The sequence below is a fragment of the Ambystoma mexicanum genome, chromosome 5p (assembly GCF_040938575.1).
Source record: "Ambystoma mexicanum isolate Mex_15411 chromosome 5p, UKY_AmexF1_1, whole genome shotgun sequence".
NCBI classification, from domain to species: domain Eukaryota; kingdom Metazoa; phylum Chordata; class Amphibia; order Caudata; family Ambystomatidae; genus Ambystoma; species Ambystoma mexicanum.
In genome coordinates this window covers 741,216,579-741,233,784 of record NC_090930.1, presented here as the reverse complement: position 1 = coordinate 741,233,784, position 17,206 = coordinate 741,216,579, and the positions used below count along the sequence as shown (strand labels likewise).

General features: G+C 39.5%; 14 non-coding genes across 14 annotated transcripts; 8 read left to right on the top strand and 6 right to left on the bottom strand.

The window, feature by feature from the left end:
- The first annotated feature begins 1,288 nt into the window (after window positions 1-1,288).
- Window positions 1,289-1,360, top strand: TRNAQ-CUG (transfer RNA glutamine (anticodon CUG)). Its single transcript has one exon. It is a non-coding gene; the product is annotated as a tRNA-Gln (tRNA).
- A 913-nt stretch (window positions 1,361-2,273) lies between these two features.
- Window positions 2,274-2,345, bottom strand: TRNAQ-UUG (transfer RNA glutamine (anticodon UUG)). The gene has a single exon. It is a non-coding gene; the product is annotated as a tRNA-Gln (tRNA).
- A 259-nt stretch (window positions 2,346-2,604) lies between these two features.
- On the top strand, window positions 2,605-2,676 carry TRNAQ-CUG (transfer RNA glutamine (anticodon CUG)). Its single transcript has one exon. It is a non-coding gene; the product is annotated as a tRNA-Gln (tRNA).
- Window positions 2,677-3,557: 881 nt separating this feature from the next.
- On the bottom strand, window positions 3,558-3,629 carry TRNAQ-UUG (transfer RNA glutamine (anticodon UUG)). The gene has a single exon. It is a non-coding gene; the product is annotated as a tRNA-Gln (tRNA).
- Window positions 3,630-5,992: 2,363 nt separating this feature from the next.
- On the top strand, window positions 5,993-6,064 carry TRNAQ-CUG (transfer RNA glutamine (anticodon CUG)). Its single transcript has one exon. It is a non-coding gene; the product is annotated as a tRNA-Gln (tRNA).
- Window positions 6,065-6,977: 913 nt separating this feature from the next.
- TRNAQ-UUG (transfer RNA glutamine (anticodon UUG)) lies at window positions 6,978-7,049 on the bottom strand. Its single transcript has one exon. It is a non-coding gene; the product is annotated as a tRNA-Gln (tRNA).
- Window positions 7,050-7,308: 259 nt separating this feature from the next.
- On the top strand, window positions 7,309-7,380 carry TRNAQ-CUG (transfer RNA glutamine (anticodon CUG)). Its single transcript has one exon. It is a non-coding gene; the product is annotated as a tRNA-Gln (tRNA).
- An 881-nt stretch (window positions 7,381-8,261) lies between these two features.
- Window positions 8,262-8,333, bottom strand: TRNAQ-UUG (transfer RNA glutamine (anticodon UUG)). The gene has a single exon. It is a non-coding gene; the product is annotated as a tRNA-Gln (tRNA).
- Window positions 8,334-10,711: 2,378 nt separating this feature from the next.
- On the top strand, window positions 10,712-10,783 carry TRNAQ-CUG (transfer RNA glutamine (anticodon CUG)). Its single transcript has one exon. It is a non-coding gene; the product is annotated as a tRNA-Gln (tRNA).
- Window positions 10,784-11,696: 913 nt separating this feature from the next.
- Window positions 11,697-11,768, bottom strand: TRNAQ-UUG (transfer RNA glutamine (anticodon UUG)). Its single transcript has one exon. It is a non-coding gene; the product is annotated as a tRNA-Gln (tRNA).
- A 259-nt stretch (window positions 11,769-12,027) lies between these two features.
- Window positions 12,028-12,099, top strand: TRNAQ-CUG (transfer RNA glutamine (anticodon CUG)). Its single transcript has one exon. It is a non-coding gene; the product is annotated as a tRNA-Gln (tRNA).
- Window positions 12,100-12,980: 881 nt separating this feature from the next.
- Window positions 12,981-13,052, bottom strand: TRNAQ-UUG (transfer RNA glutamine (anticodon UUG)). The gene has a single exon. It is a non-coding gene; the product is annotated as a tRNA-Gln (tRNA).
- A 2,355-nt stretch (window positions 13,053-15,407) lies between these two features.
- On the top strand, window positions 15,408-15,479 carry TRNAQ-CUG (transfer RNA glutamine (anticodon CUG)). The gene has a single exon. It is a non-coding gene; the product is annotated as a tRNA-Gln (tRNA).
- Window positions 15,480-16,706: 1,227 nt separating this feature from the next.
- Window positions 16,707-16,778, top strand: TRNAQ-CUG (transfer RNA glutamine (anticodon CUG)). Its single transcript has one exon. It is a non-coding gene; the product is annotated as a tRNA-Gln (tRNA).
- Window positions 16,779-17,206: the final 428 nt, after the last annotated feature.

Sequence of the window (17,206 nt, the reverse complement as noted above, 5' to 3'; positions counted from 1 at the left end):
AAAGTAGAGATTATGCAAATTAACTCCCAGAAGAGCCTGGTGTCACCCCAAAAGGTGTCATGCTTTTCACACCAAGAAACATCCACACATAGATCCCTGCGAACCTCAAAAACGTACAGGAAACCCTGTCCAGCGCTTTGCTCCCAGAGGAGATAAGGTTGAAAAACCACCCTATGTTAAAAGTGTCCATAATCCATGCCAGCTGCCCTGTCTATAGAACCTGGCCGTTCGGGGCCTAGGGGCATGAGTGGAAGGGCTTAACCTGCCTGGGTTCTTGGGCATGGTTTCATCATGCCTCAGTTTACAATGGCACTCTGCCACTTTGTCAGGCTTTAAAGAAGCCTGACTCCTGCAGAGCAAAAGATCTGATTATTTCCTTACATGTTTTGTACGTAAGAATGCGGATGGTGCTCTGAGCCTCCTATGGTGGTTATTAAGCATGGTATACATACCATAGCATGTAACTGTGCCTACAAATGGAACATTTTGTTCAGTTATTAGGGAGTTGTGAAAATGGCAAAATCAAATTGCCATTACTGACACAGACCAGCTGCCGCTGTCCGGACATTTCGTCGAAAGACATTTCGTCGAAAGACATTTGGTCGACGTAATTTGGTCGAAAGCCAAATGGTCGATTTTTTTATTTATTTATATATATATTTTTTAAGTTGTAGTTTACGGAAAAAAAGGGGGTTGGGGGGACCCCCCAAACCCCCCCCAAAAAAAAATGTGAAAATAAAAAACAAAGCAATTCGACCATTTGGTTTTCGACCAAATGGTTTCGACCAATTGTCCTGTCGACAAATTTTTTTCGACGAAATGTCTGGCAACCCAGCTGCCGACTGTTGCTATTGACAGGAGTTCCAGGTGTATAAACTGAGGAGATCACCAGTTCAATTACCTGTGAACGCATTTTGAAGCTCATTCACAACCAGTTCATGCCCGTTCTCTCCATTTTGGCTTTCTGGCTGGCCGAGGGGCCCTTCAGTAATGTTCTTTGCTAACCATTACACCATGGGCCCCTTGCTGGTGCAACCTGACAGAGTTGTAACAGAAATGAGAATCGAGATCTCATGCATCATTTTAACAAACTCATATTCCTAGCCCACGGATATTATGCAAATGTGGAACTGTTTAGTTGGTTGTTGCGCAATAGCAAACTCTTTGCTTTACAGCTCATTTGGATAGGATTCTTCCTCTGGAGGCATAAGATAAAAGAATATTGCATACATTCTCTAAAAGGCTCTTTTTTTGCTGCAATGACGTTCATCATGTCACTAAGTATGTAGGTTCCATGGTGTAATGGTTAGCACTCTGGACTCTGAATCCAGCGATCCGAGTTCAAATCTCGGTGGGACCTTGGGAATTACTGTGTTTGTTTTCCTCTCAGTGTCTTGTTTTAATAGCAATGACGCTGCTGTGTCGCCCACTTTCATAGCATTATTCCCTGGGTGCATTTGAAAAAAGAAAGATTTTCCATGGATGACGCTCTTTAGCCACAATGAAACCCACCACTTTCTGTGGTGTGAAAGACCCATGGTGTAATGGTAGCACCCTGGAGGTTGAATCCAATAATTTGCATTCAAATCTCTGTAAGAGTTTACCATCAGTCAAACCTTTCCCTTATGGTTTATTGTGGATGTCTTCTTTGAAGAAAGGTATGATCCAACTAAAGTAAGTACATTCACGAATGGGCCCTTGGTCGGTACAAACAGTATTTATACACCTCAGGCCTTTTGTGAATTAAGAAAAGTGTGTTCTTCGTTCTATTTTTCATCTCAAACTGATACCTTCATTTTACAAACATGTAAAGGCTGTTAAGACGCTTGATTAATATCATTGATTCTGAATGTGGTCGCTTTTCATAGGATTAACCCTTTAACAATTTTGAAAGAGAATGGCGATACAATAGAGCTGCTTTTCCCAAAATGGTATTATTAATGTTGTTGCTGCATCTTCAAGTAAAAAGAGAATCCATTGGGTCACCGATTGAGCATGTTTCTTAACATTGAGTTAAGTTTGAAAATTTCAAATCTTTTATGTATGTTTCCGATGCAGATCTGCCCATCGACTCAGAATGACCTCACTGTTCATACATTTAAAAAAAATGCATAAAGGTTAAGGTGCTAGGCACAAAAGTGGATTTTTATGAAAAGTTATGCCAGAGAGTGAGAGCGAAAATGAATACCCTACACCACTAACCTTATGAATATTACTATCTTTGGCCTATAATTTAAGACAACAAGGAGACAAAGTGTGTTAGAGCAAGAGAGAGGTTCCACCGAGACTTGAACTCGGATCGCTGGATTCAAAGTCCAAAGTGCTAACCATTACACCATGGAACCCTTGTTGAGCAGAGCTTCATAAGGGCAATGAGAATATAGGGCACAGTCAAGATTTTTACTGACCTATAGTAACCGTTTACTGATATTATATCGAAGCAGCACTGTTGCTGTTGGATGCTGTGCAATCGCAAAGTATTGGCTTCATGTCTCATTTGGATCAAATTCTTCCTCTGGAGTCTAATGATATAGGAATATTACATATTTTCTCTGATGTGCTCTGTTTTTCCAGAATGAAGTGCATCATGCTACTGAATATGTGGGTTCCATGGTGTAATGGTTAGCACTCTGGACTCTGAATCCAGCGATCCGAGTTCAAGTCTCGGTGGGACCTTGGGGCTGCTTCTCTTTTAGAGTTGCCTTTCATTTGCAGATAGATATAACAGCAATAGCTTTGCTTTACAGCCCACTTTGATGGCAGTCTTCTTTGACCAAAGAATATTAATAGTTTCCGGGGATGACTCTCTTTTGCCACAAAGAAACTGCCCACTCTCATATCTCCAAAGCTCCAAGGTATAATGGCTATTAAACTGGCTTTTGATCTCAGCGATTTGCATTGAAAGCCCAGGAGGCCCCTAAAATCAGTTGAATTGTTTCCTGATAATTTAGAGTTTATTTCTTCTTTCGAGAAAGGTGTGATCCAAATAAAGTAAGTACATTTAAACAAGGGCACTTGATCAGTAAATGCACTACTTTCTAGAACTCATAACTCTTGTAAGTTATAAAAAGTTTGCTCTCCATACAGTTTGTCAACTCAAAGAATTACATTTTTTACACATTTAATAAGACCATCAAATTGCTTGAAACATAGGAATGATTGTGAAAGTGAATATGATTCACCAAAATAATTGTATAACATTTTTTAATGTTAATAAAATAGGGCTTTTTCCAATCTTTTCACATCAATGTTGTTTCTGCATGTTCCAGTGAGCAGAGAATCTACTGCACATAGTGTGTACATTTTTCTTTTCATAGAGTTAAGGTTGGACATTATTCATCTGTGGAAAATGTTTCTGAGAGATATCTGGGTGCCCACTCTGATTGACCTTAGGGATTGTACATTAACGATATGTAGTTGCATCACTGTATTGGCATCAGGCACCAAAGTGCATTTAAATGTAATGTCGTGCAGAGAGAGTCGACTGAACTTCTGAATATTAACTCTGTTGAATTGTAATTTGAGAAATTAGAAAATGGAGTGTAAGAGCAAGATAACGGTCCCACCGAGACTTGAACTCGGATCGTTGGATTCAAAGTCCAAAGTGCTAACCATTACACCATGGAACCCTTGCAAGATGCACCTGAGAGCGTTGAATCAGAAATGGCAATATAGAGCACATTTACAATTTTTACAGATTCATAGTCCCAATTGACTGATATCATACAAACACAGCGATGTTGTCGATTGACGTTGTGCTATAGCAATCTCTGTGCTTTATAGAGCATGTAGATCAAATTCTTCCTCTTGAGGCATATGATTAAGCAATATTAAATATTGTTTCTGACTGCCTCTGTTTTGGCATAATGAAGTTCAGCATTTGCGGAAGTATTTAGGTTCCATGGTCTAATGGTTAGTAGGCTGGACTCTGAATTTAGTAATCTGACATGTTATAGCTATATTTTGTTTTCCTTTGGGTGTATTGTCATTTTATGCACATAGATTTCCTAGCAGTGGCTGTGATGAATAGTTCAATTTGATAGCAGCTTCCTTTTGAGAATTTGAAAAAAAAAGAATTAAATAGTCTCTCTGGATGACTCTGCTTTGATTTCTATGTGCACATCCCTTTTGCGTTTCAGAGGGATTGACCAACATACACAACAGTGCTTGGAAGACCTCTTCCTCCCTCATGGCATGTAAAGCTAACCTCTCTCCTACCGTGTGTTTTTTTACTTTTTAACTTCCCCTTCCGAGTCATGATCATGTAACTGAATTAACATTTTTAGATTTTAACTGCAGTAGTTGCTTGTTTTTCATTTTTATTTTTTGTGTACGCATACATCCCTTTTTGTGGGGAGGGGGGAGTGATGTCTGTTTACTTATATTAGCTAATATAGGTCATTTTATGTCCGCTTACAATATGTGTCAGGATTTTTTATGTCGTTTCCAATCAATGTCTAATATCAAGTGGTTTGCAGCAGTCATACAAAGGCACGTAACACCCCCAAAACACCTACATAAGTTAGAAATACTCCGGAAGAGTACTCAGTTTATGAAAAGGCGGTGAATCCCAAATAGAACTGTAAATGTAAGCTAGCAAGCAGACTGTGCACCCCTGTTTGGAACTATGACCTGTGTGTTGCCCTCTATTAACAGAACAATGTAACTGCAGCCCATGTCACATAAAATAGAAAGTAGAGATTATGCAAATTAACTCCCAGAAGAGCCTGGTGTCACCCCAAAAGGTGTCATGCTTTTCACACCAAGAAACATCCACACATAGATCCCTGCGAACCTCAAAAACGTACAGGAAACCCTGTCCAGCGCTTTGCTCCCAGAGGAGATAAGGTTGAAAAACCACCCTATTTTAAAAGTGTCCATAATCCATGCCAGCTGCCCTGTCTATAGAACCTGGCCGTTCGTGGCCGATCGGGGCCTAGGGGCATGAGTGGAAAGGTTTAACCTGCCTGGGTTCTTGGGCATGGTTTCATCATGCCTCGGTTTACAATGGCACTCTGCCACTTTGTCAGGCTTTAAAGAAGCCTGACTCCTGCAGAGCAAAAGATCTGATTATTTCCTTACATGTTTTGTACGTAAGAATGCGGATGGTGCTCTGAGCCTCCTATGGTGGTTATTAAGCATGGTATACATACCATAGCATGTAACTGTGCCTACAAATGGAACATTTTGTTCATTTATTAGGGAGTTGTGAAAATGGCAAAATCAAATTGCCATTACTGACACAGACCAGCTGCCGCTGTCCGGACATTTCGTCGAAAGACATTTGGTCGACGTAATTTGGTCGAAAGCCAAATGGTCGATTTTTTTATTTATTTATATATATATTTTTTAGGTTGTAGTTTAGGGAAAAAAAGGGTTTTTTAGAAAAAAAGGGGGTTGGGGGGCCCCCCAAACCCCCCCCCAAAAAAAAATGTGAAAATAAAAAACAAAGCAATTCGACCATTTGGTTTTCGACCAAATGGTTTCGACCAATTGTCCTGTCGACAAATTTTTTTCGACGAAATGTCTGGCAACCCAGCTGCCGACTGTTGCTATTGACAGGAGTTCCAGGTGTATAAACTGAGGAGATCACCAGTTCAATTACCTGTGAACGCATTTTGAAGCTCATTCACAACCAGTTCATGCCCGTTCTCTCCATTTTGGCTTTCTGGCTGGCCGAGGGGCCCTTCAGTAATGTTCTTTGCTAACCATTACACCATGGGCCCCTTGCTGGTGCAACCTGACAGAGTTGTAACAGAAATGAGAATCGAGATCTCATGCATCATTTTAACAAACTCATATTCCTAGCCCACGGATATTATGCAAATGTGGAACTGTTTAGTTGGTTGTTGCGCAATAGCAAACTCTTTGCTTTACAGCTCATTTGGATAGGATTCTTCCTCTGGAGGCATAAGATAAAAGAATATTGCATACATTCTCTAAAAGGCTCTTTTTTTGCTGCAATGACGTTCATCATGTCACTAAGTATGTAGGTTCCATGGTGTAATGGTTAGCACTCTGGACTCTGAATCCAGCGATCCGAGTTCAAATCTCGGTGGGACTTTGGGAATTACTGTGTTTGTTTTCCTCTCAGTGTCTTGTTTTAATAGCAATGACGCTGCTGTGTCGCCCACTTTCATAGCATTATTCCCTGGGTGCATTTGAAAAAAGAAAGATTTTCCATGGATGACGCTCTTTAGCCACAATGAAACCCACCACTTTCTGTGGTGTGAAAGACCCATGGTGTAATGGTAGCACCCTGGAGGTTGAATCCAATAATTTGCATTCAAATCTCTGTAAGAGTTTACCATCAGTCGAACCTTTCCCTTATCGTTTATTGTGGATGTCTTCTTTGAAGAAAGGTATGATCCAACTAAAGTAAGTACATTCACGAATGGGCCTTTGGTCGGTACAAACAGTATTTATACACCTCAGGCCTTTTGTGAATTAAGAAAAGTGTGTTCTTCGTTCTATTTTTCATCTCAAACTGATACCTTCATTTTACAAACATGTAAAGACTGTTAAGACGCTTGATTAATATCATTGATTCTGAATGTGGTCGCTTTTCATAGGATTAACCCTTTAACAATTTTGAAAGAGAATGGCGATACAATAGAGCTGCTTTTCCCAAAATGGTATTATTAATGTTGTTGCTGCATCTTCAAGTAAAAAGAGAATCCATTGGGTCACAGATTGAGCATGTTTCTTAACATTGAGTTAAGTTTGAAAATTTCAAATCTTTTATGTATGTTTCCGATGCAGATCTGCCCATCGACTCAGAATGACCTCACTGTTCATACATTTAAAAAAAATGCATAAAGGTTAAGGTGCTAGGCACAAAAGTGGATTTTTATGAAAAGTTATGCCAGAGAGTGAGAGCGAAAATGAATACCCTACACCACTAACCTTATGAATATTACTATCTTTGGCCTATAATTTAAGACAACAAGGAGACAAAGTGTGTTAGAGCAAGAGAGAGGTTCCACCGAGACTTGAACTCGGATCGCTGGATTCAAAGTCCAAAGTGCTAACCATTACACCATGGAACCCTTGTTGAGCAGAGCTTCATAAGGGCAATGAGAATATATGGCACAGTCAAGATTTTTACTGACCTATAGTAACCGTTTACTGATATTATATCGAAGCAGCACTGTTGCTGTTGGATGCTGTGCAATCGCAAAGTATTGGCTTCATGTCTCATTTGGATCAAATTCTTCCTCTGGAGTCTAATGATATAGGAATATTACATATTTTCTCTGATGTGCTCTGTTTTTCCAGAATGAAGTGCATCATGCTACTGAATATGTGGGTTCCATGGTGTAATGGTTAGCACTCTGGACTCTGAATCCAGCGATCCGAGTTCAAGTCTCGGTGGGACCTTGGGGCTGCTTCTCTTTTAGAGTTGCCTTTCATTTGCAGATAGATATAACAGCAATAGCTTTGCTTTACAGCCCACTTTGATGGCAGTCTTCTTTGACCAAAGAATATTAATAGTTTCTGGGGATGACTCTCTTTTGCCACAAAGAAACTGCCCACTCTCATATCTCCAAAGCTCCAAGGTATAATGGCTATTAAACTGGCTTTTGATCTCAGCGATTTGCATTGAAAGCCCAGGAGGCCCCTAAAATCAGTTGGTTTGTTTCCTGATAATTTAGAGTTTATTTCTTCTTTCGAGAAAGGTGTGATCCAAATAAAGTAAGTACATTTAAACAAGGGCACTTGATCAGTAAATGCACTACTTTCTAGAACTCATAACTCTTGTAAGTTATAAAAAGTTTGCTCTCCATACAGTTTGTCAACTCAAAGAATTACATTTTTTACACATTTAATAAGACCATCAAATTGCTTGAAACATAGGAATGATTGTGAAAGTGAATATGATTCACCAAAATAATTGTATAACATTTTTTAATGTTAATAAAATAGAGCTTTTTCCAATCTTTTCACATCAATGTTGTTTCTGCATGTTCCAGTGAGCAGAGAATCTACTGCACATAGTGTGTACATTTTTCTTTTCATAGAGTTAAGGTTGGACATTATTCATCTGTGGAAAATGTTTCTGAGAGATATCTGGGTGCCCACTCTGATTGACCTTAGGGATTGTACATTAACGATATGTAGTTGCATCACTGTATTGGTATCAGGCACCAAAGTGCATTTAAATGTAATGTCGTGCAGAGAGAGTCGACTGAACTTCTGAATATTAACTCTGTTGAATTGTAATTTGAGAAATTAGAAAATGGAGTGTAAGAGCAAGATAACGGTCCGACCGAGACTTGAACTCGGATCGTTGGATTCAAAGTCCAAAGTGCTAACCATTACACCATGGAACCCTTGCAAGATGCACCTGAGAGCGTTGAATCAGAAATGGCAATATAGAGCACATTTACAATTTTTACAGATTCATAGTCCCAATTGACTGATATCATACAAACACAGCGATGTTGTCGATTGACGTTGTGCTATAGCAATCTCTGTGCTTTATAGAGCATGTAGATCAAATTCTTCCTCTTGAGGCATATGATTAAGCAATATTAAATATTGTTTCTGACTGCCTCTGTTTTGGCATAATGAAGTTCAGCATTTGCGGAAGTATTTAGGTTCCATGGTCTAATGGTTAGTAGGCTGGACTCTGAATTTAGTAATCTGACATGTTATAGCTATATTTTGTTTTCCTTTGGGTGTATTGTCATTTTATGCACATAGATTTCCTAGCAGTGGCTGTGATGAATAGTTCAATTTGATAGCAGCTTCCTTTTGAGAATTTGAAAAAAAAAGAATTAAATAGTCTCTCTGGATGACTCTGCTTTGATTTCTATGTGCACATCCCTTTTGCGTTTCAGAGGGATTGACCAACATACACAACAGTGCTTGGAAGACCTCTTCCTCCCTCATGGCATGTAAAGCTAAACTCTCTCCTACCGTGTGTTTTTTTACTTTTTAACTTCCCCTTCCGAGTCATGATCATGTAACTGAATTTACATTTTTAGATTTTAACTGCAGTAGTTGCTTGTTTTTCATTTTTATTTTTTGTGTACGCATACATCCCTTTTTGTGGGGAGGGGGAAGTGATGTCTGTTTACTTATATTAGCTAATATAGGTCATTTTATGTCCGCTTACAATATGTGTCAGGATTTTTTATGTCGTTTCCAATCAATGTCTAATATCAAGTGGTTTGCAGCAGTCATACAAAGGCACGTAACACCCCCAAAACACCTACATAAGTTAGAAATACTCCGGAAGAGTACTCAGTTTATGAAAAGGCGGTGAATCCCAAATAGAACTGTAAATGTAAGCTAGCAAGCAGACTGTGCACCCCTGTTTGGAACTACTACCTGTGTGTTGCCCTCTATTAACAGAACAATGTAACTGCAGCCCATGTCACATAAAATAGAAAGTAGAGATTATGCAAATTAACTCCCAGAAGAGCCTGGTGTCACCCCAAAAGGTGTCATGCTTTTCACACCAAGAAACATCCACACATAGATCCCTGCGAACCTCAAAAACGTACAGGAAACCCTGTCCAGCGCTTTGCTCCCAGAGGAGATAAGGTTGAAAAACCACCCTATGTTAAAAGTGTCCATAATCCATGCCAGCTGCCCTGTCTATAGAACCTGGCCGTTCGTGGCCATTCGGGGCCTAGGGGCATGAGTGGAAGGGTTTAACCGGCCTGGGTTCTTGGGCATGGTTTCATCATGCCTCAGTTTACAATGGCACTCTGCCACTTTGTCAGGCTTTAAAGAAGCCTGACTCCTGCAGAGCAAAAGATCTGATTATTTCCTTACATGTTTTGTACGTAAGAATGCGGATGGTGCTCTGAGCCTCCTATGGTGGTTATTAAGCATGGTATACATACCATAGCATGTAACTGTGCCTACAAATGGAACATTTTGTTCATTTATTAGGGAGTTGTGAAAATGGCAAAATCAAATTGCCATTACTGACACAGACCAGCTGCCGCTGTCCGGACATTTCGTTGAAAGACATTTCGTCGAAAGACATTTGGTCGACGTAATTTGGTCGAAAGCCAAATGGTCGTTTTTTTAATTTATTTATATATATATTTTTTAGGTTGTAGTTTAGGGAAAAAAAGGGGTTTTTAGAAAAAAGGGGGTTGGGGGGACCCCCCCAAACCCCCCCCCAAAAAGAAATGTGAAAATAAAAAACAAAGCAATTCGACCATTTGGTTTTCGACCAAATGGTTTCGACCAATTGTCCTGTCGACAAATTTTTTTCGACGAAATGTCTGGCAACCCAGCTGCCGACTGTTGCTATTGACAGGAGTTCCAGGTGTATAAACTGAGGAGATCACCAGTTCAATTACCTGTGAACGCATTTTGAAGCTCATTCACAACCAGTTCATGCCCGTTCTCTCCATTTTGGCTTTCTGGCTGGCCGAGGGGCCCTTCAGTAATGTTCTTTGCTAACCATTACACCATGGGCCCCTTGCTGGTGCAACCTGACAGAGTTGTAACAGAAATGAGAATCGAGATCTCATGCATCATTTTAACAAACTCATATTCCTAGCCCACGGATATTATGCAAATGTGGAACTGTTTAGTTGGTTGTTGCGCAATAGCAAACTCTTTGCTTTACAGCTCATTTCGATAGGATTCTTCCTCTGGAGGCATAAGATAAAAGAATATTGCATACATTCTCTAAAAGGCTCTTTTTTGCTGCAATGACGTTCATCATGTCACTAAGTATGTAGGTTCCATGGTGTAATGGTTAGCACTCTGGACTCTGAATCCAGCGATCCGAGTTCAAATCTCGGTGGGACCTTGGGAATTACTGTGTTTGTTTACCTCTCAGTGTCTTGTTTTAATAGCAATGACGCTGCTGTGTCGCCCACTTTCATAGCATTATTCCCTGGGTGCATTTGAAAAAAGAAAGATTTTCCATGGATGACGCTCTTTAGCCACAATGAAACCCACCACTTTCTGTGGTGTGAAAGACCCATGGTGTAATGGTAGCACCCTGGAGGTTGAATCCAATAATTTGCATTCAAATCTCTGTAAGAGTTTACCATCAGTCGAACCTTTCCCTTATCGTTTATTGTGGATGTCTTCTTTGAAGAAAGGTATGATCCAACTAAAGTAAGTACATTCACGAATGGGCCCTTGGTCGGTACAAACAGTATTTATACACCTCAGGCCTTTTGTGAATTAAGAAAAGTGTGTTCTTCGTTCTATTTTTCATCTCAAACTGATACCTTCATTTTACAAACATGTAAAGACTGTTAAGACGCTTGATTAATATCATTGATTCTGAATGTGGTCGCTTTTCATAGGATTAACCCTTTAACAATTTTGAAAGAGAATGGCGATACAATAGAGCTGCTTTTCCCAAAATGGTATTATTAATGTTGTTGCTGCATCTTCAAGTAAAAAGAGAATCCATTGGGTCACAGATTGAGCATGTTTCTTAACATTGAGTTAAGTTTGAAAATTTCAAATCTTTTATGTATGTTTCCGATGCAGATCTGCCCATCGACTCAGAATGACCTCACTGTTCATACATTTAAAAAAAATGCATAAAGGTTAAGGTGCTAGGCACAAAAGTGGATTTTTATGAAAAGTTATGCCAGAGAGTGAGAGCGAAAATGAATACCCTACACCACTAACCTTATGAATATTACTATCTTTGGCCTATAATTTAAGACAACAAGGAGACAAAGTGTGTTAGAGCAAGCGAGAGGTTCCACCGAGACTTGAACTCGGATCGCTGGATTCAAAGTCCAAAGTGCTAACCATTACACCATGGAACCCTTGTTGAGCAGAGCTTCATAAGGGCAATGAGAATATAGGGCACAGTCAAGATTTTTACTGACCTATAGTAACCGTTTACTGATATTATATCGAAGCAGCACTGTTGCTGTTGGATGCTGTGCAATCGCAAAGTATTGGCTTCATGTCTCATTTGGATCAAATTCTTCCTCTGGAGTCTAATGATATAGGAATATTACATATTTTCTCTGATGTGCTCTGTTTTTCCAGAATGAAGTGCATCATGCTACTGAATATGTGGGTTCCATGGTGTAATGGTTAGCACTCTGGACTCTGAATCCAGCGATCCGAGTTCAAGTCTCGGTGGGACCTTGGGGCTGCTTCTCTTTTAGAGTTGCCTTTCATTTGCAGATAGATATAACAGCAATAGCTTTGCTTTACAGCCCACTTTGATGGCAGTCTTCTTTGACCAAAGAATATTAATAGTTTCTGGGGATGACTCTCTTTTGCCACAAAGAAACTGCCCACTCTCATATCTCCAAAGCTCCAAGGTATAATGGCTATTAAACTGGCTTTTGATCTCAGCGATTTGCATTGAAAGCCCAGGAGGCCCCTAAAATCAGTTGAATTGTTTCCTGATAATTTAGAGTTTATTTCTTCTTTCGAGAAAGGTGTGATCCAAATAAAGTAAGTACATTTAAACAAGGGCACTTGATCAGTAAATGCACTACTTTCTAGAACTCATAACTCTTGTAAATTATAAAATGTTTGCTCTCCATACAGTTTGTCAACTCAAAGAATTACATTTTTTACACATTTAATAAGACCATCAAATTGCTTGAAACATAGGAATGATTGTGAAAGTGAATATGATTCACCAAAATAATTGTATAACATTTTTTAATGTTAATAAAATAGGGCTTTTTCCAATCTTTTCACATCAATGTTGTTTCTGCATGTTCCAGTGAGCAGAGAATCTACTGCACATAGTGTGTACATTTTTCTTTTCATAGAGTTAAGGTTGGACATTATTCATCTGTGGAAAATGTTTCTGAGAGATATCTGGGTGCCCACTCTGATTGACCTTAGGGATTGTACATTAACGATATGTAGTTGCATCACTGTATTGGTATCAGGCACCAAAGTGCATTTAAATGTAATGTCGTGCAGAGAGAGTCGACTGAACTTCTGAATATTAACTCTGTTGAATTGTAATTTGAGAAATTAGAAAATGGAGTGTAAGAGCAAGATAACGGTCCCACCGAGACTTGAACTCGGATCGTTGGATTCAAAGTCCAAAGTGCTAACCATTACACCATGGAACCCTTGCAAGATGCACCTGAGAGCGATGAATCAGAAATGGCAATATAGAGCACATTTACAATTTTTACAGATTCATAGTCCCAATTGACTGATATCATACAAACACAGCGATGTTGTCGATTGACGTTGTGCTATAGCAATCTCTGTGCTTTATAGAGCATGTAGATCAAATTCTTCCTCTTGAGGCATATGATTAAGCAATATTAAATATTGTTTCTGACTGCCTCTGTTTTGGCATAATGAAGTTCAGCATTTGCGGAAGTATTTAGGTTCCATGGTCTAATGGTTAGTAGGCTGGACTCTGAATTTAGTAATCTGACATGTTATAGCTATATTTTGTTTTCCTTTGGGTGTATTGTCATTTTATGCACATAGATTTCCTAGCAGTGGCTGTGATGAATAGTTCAATTTGATAGCAGCTTCCTTTTGAGAATTTGAAAAAAAAAGAATTAAATAGTCTCTCTGGATGACTCTGCTTTGATTTCTATGTGCACATCCCTTTTGCGTTTCAGAGGGATTGACCAACATACACAACAGTGCTTGGAAGACCTCTTCCTCCCTCATGGCATGTAAAGCTAACCTCTCTCCTACCGTGTGTTTTTTTACTTTTTAACTTCCCCTTCCGAGTCATGATCATGTAACTGAATTTACATTTTTAGATTTTAACTGCAGTAGTTGCTTGTTTTTCATTTTTATTTTTTGTGTACGCATACATCCCTTTTTGTGGGGAGGGGGGAGTGATGTCTGTTTACTTATATTAGCTAATATAGGTCATTTTATGTCCGCTTACAATATGTGTCAGGATTTTTTATGTCGTTTCCAATCAATGTCTAATATCAAGTGGTTTGCAGCAGTCATACAAAGGCACGTAACACCCCCAAAACACCTACATAAGTTAGAAATACTCCGGAAGAGTACTCAGTTTATGAAAAGGCGGTGAATCCCAAATAGAACTGTAAATGTAAGCTAGCAAGCAGACTGTGCACCCCTGTTTGGAACTATGACCTGTGTGTTGCCCTCTATTAACAGAACAATGTAACTGCAGCCCATGTCACATAAAATAGAAAGTAGAGATTATGCAAATTAACTCCCAGAAGAGCCTGGTGTCACCCCAAAAGGTGTCATGCTTTTCACACCAAGAAACATCCACACATAGATCCCTGCGAACCTCAAAAACGTACAGGAAACCCTGTCCAGCGCTTTGCTCCCAGAGGAGATAAGGTTGAAAAACCACCCTATGTTAAAAGTGTCCATAATCCATGCCAGCTGCCCTGTCTATAGGCCTAGGGGCATGAGTGGAAGGGTTTAACCTGCCTGGGTTCTTGGGCATGGTTTCATCATGCCTCAGTTTACAATGGCACTCTGCCACTTTGTCAGGCTTTAAAGAAGCCTGACTCCTGCAGAGCAAAAGATCTGATTATTTCCTTACATGTTTTGTACGTAAGAATGCGGATGGTGCTCTGAGCCTCCTATGGTGGTTATTAAGCATGGTATACATACCATAGCATGTAACTGTGCCTACAAATGGAACATTTTGTTCATTTATTAGGGAGTTGTGAAAATGGCAAAATCAAATTGCCATTACTGACACAGACCAGCTGCCGCTGTCCGGACATTTCGTCGAAAGACATTTCGTCGAAAGACATTTGGTCGACGTAATTTGGTCGAAAGCCAAATGGTCGATTTTTTTATTTATTTATATATATATTTTTTAGGTTGTAGTTTAGGGAAAAAAAGGGGTTTTTAGAAAAAAAGGGGGTTAGGGGGACCCCCCCAAACCCCCCCCCCCAAAAAAAATGTGAAAATAAAAAACAAAGCAATTCGACCATTTGGTTTTCGACCAAATGGTTTCGACCAATTGTCCTGTCGACAAATTTTTTTCGACGAAATGTCTGGCAACCCAGCTGCCGACTGTTGCTATTGACAGGAGTTCCAGGTGTATAAACTGAGGAGATCACCAGTTCAATTACCTGTGAACGCATTTTGAAGCTCATTCACAACCAGTTCATGCCCGTTCTCTCCATTTTGGCTTTCTGGCTGGCCGAGGGGCCCTTCAGTAATGTTCTTTGCTAACCATTACACCATGGGCCCCTTGCTGGTGCAACCTGACAGAGTTGTAACAGAAATGAGAATCGAGATCTCATGCATCATTTTAACAAACTCATATTCCTAGCCCACGGATAGTATGCAAATGTGGAACTGTTTAGTTGGTTGTTGCGCAATAGCAAACTCTTTGCTTTACAGCTCATTTGGATAGGATTCTTCCTCTGGAGGCATAAGATAAAAGAATATTGCATACATTCTCTAAAAGGCTCTTTTTTTGCTGCAATGACGTTCATCATGTCACTAAGTATGTAGGTTCCATGGTGTAATGGTTAGCACTCTGGACTCTGAATCCAGCGATCCGAGTTCAAATCTCGGTGGGACCTTGGGAATTACTGTGTTTGTTTTCCTCTCAGTGTCTTGTTTTAATAGCAATGACGCTGCTGTGTCGCCCACTTTCATAGCATTATTCCCTGGGTGCATTTGAAAAAAGAAAGATTTTCCATGGATGACGCTCTTTAGCCACAATGAAACCCACCACTTTCTGTGGTGTGAAAGACCCATGGTGTAATGGTAGCACCCTGGAGGTTGAATCCAATAATTTGCATTCAAATCTCTGTAAGAGTTTACCATCAGTCGAACCTTTCCCTTATCGTTTATTGTGGATGTCTTCTTTGAAGAAAGGTATGATCCAACTAAAGTAAGTACATTCACGAATGGGCCCTTGGTCGGTACAAACAGTATTTATACACCTCAGGCCTTTTGTGAATTAAGAAAAGTGTGTTCTTCGTTCTATTTTTCATCTCAAACTGATACCTTCATTTTACAAACATGTAAAGACTGTTAAGACGCTTGATTAATATCATTGATTCTGAATGTGGTCGCTTTTCATAGGATTAACCCTTTAACAATTTTGAAAGAGAATGGCGATACAATAGAGCTGCTTTTCCCAAAATGGTATTATTAATGTTGTTGCTGCATCTTCAAGTAAAAAGAGAATCCATTGGGTCACAGATTGAGCATGTTTCTTAACATTGAGTTAAGTTTGAAAATTTCAAATCTTTTATGTATGTTTCCGATGCAGATCTGCCCATCGACTCAGAATGACCTCACTGTTCATACATTTAAAAAAAATGCATAAAGGTTAAGGTGCTAGGCACAAAAGTGGATTTTTATGAAAAGTTATGCCAGAGAGTGAGAGCGAAAATGAATACCCTACACCACTAACCTTATGAATATTACTATCTTTGGCCTATAATTTAAGACAACAAGGAGACAAAGTGTGTTAGAGCAAGCGAGAGGTTCCACTCGCTGGATTCAAAGTCCAAAGTGCTAACCATTACACCATGGAACCCTTGTTGAGCAGAGCTTCATAAGGGCAATGAGAATATAGGGCACAGTCAAGATTTTTACTGACCTATAGTAACCGTTTACTGATATTATATCGAAGCAGCACTGTTGCTGTTGGATGCTGTGCAATCGCAAAGTATTGGCTTCATGTCTCATTTGGATCAAATTCTTCCTCTGGAGTCTAATGATATAGGAATATTACATATTTTCTCTGATGTGCTCTGTTTTTCCAGAATGAAGTGCATCATGCTACTGAATATGTGGGTTCCATGGTGTAATGGTTAGCACTCTGGACTCTGAATCCAGCGATCCGAGTTCAAGTCTCGGTGGGACCTTGGGGCTGCTTCTCTTTTAGAGTTGCCTTTCATTTGCAGATAGATATAACAGCAATAGCTTTGCTTTACAGCCCACTTTGATGGCAGTCTTCTTTGACCAAAGAATATTAATAGTTTCTGGGGATGACTCTCTTTTGCCACAAAGAAACTGCCCACTCTCATATCTCCAAAGCTCCAAGGTATAATGGCTATTAAACTGGCTTTTGATCTCAGCGATTTGCATTGAAAGCCCAGGAGGCCCCTAAAATCAGTTGAATTGTTTCCTGATAATTTAGAGTTTATTTCTTCTTTCGAGAAAGGTGTGATCCAAATAAAGTAAGTACATTTAAACAAGGGCACTTGATCAGTAAATGCACTACTTTCTAGAACTCATAACTCTTGTAAGTTATAAAAAGTTTGCTCTCCATACAGTTTGTCAACTCAAAGAA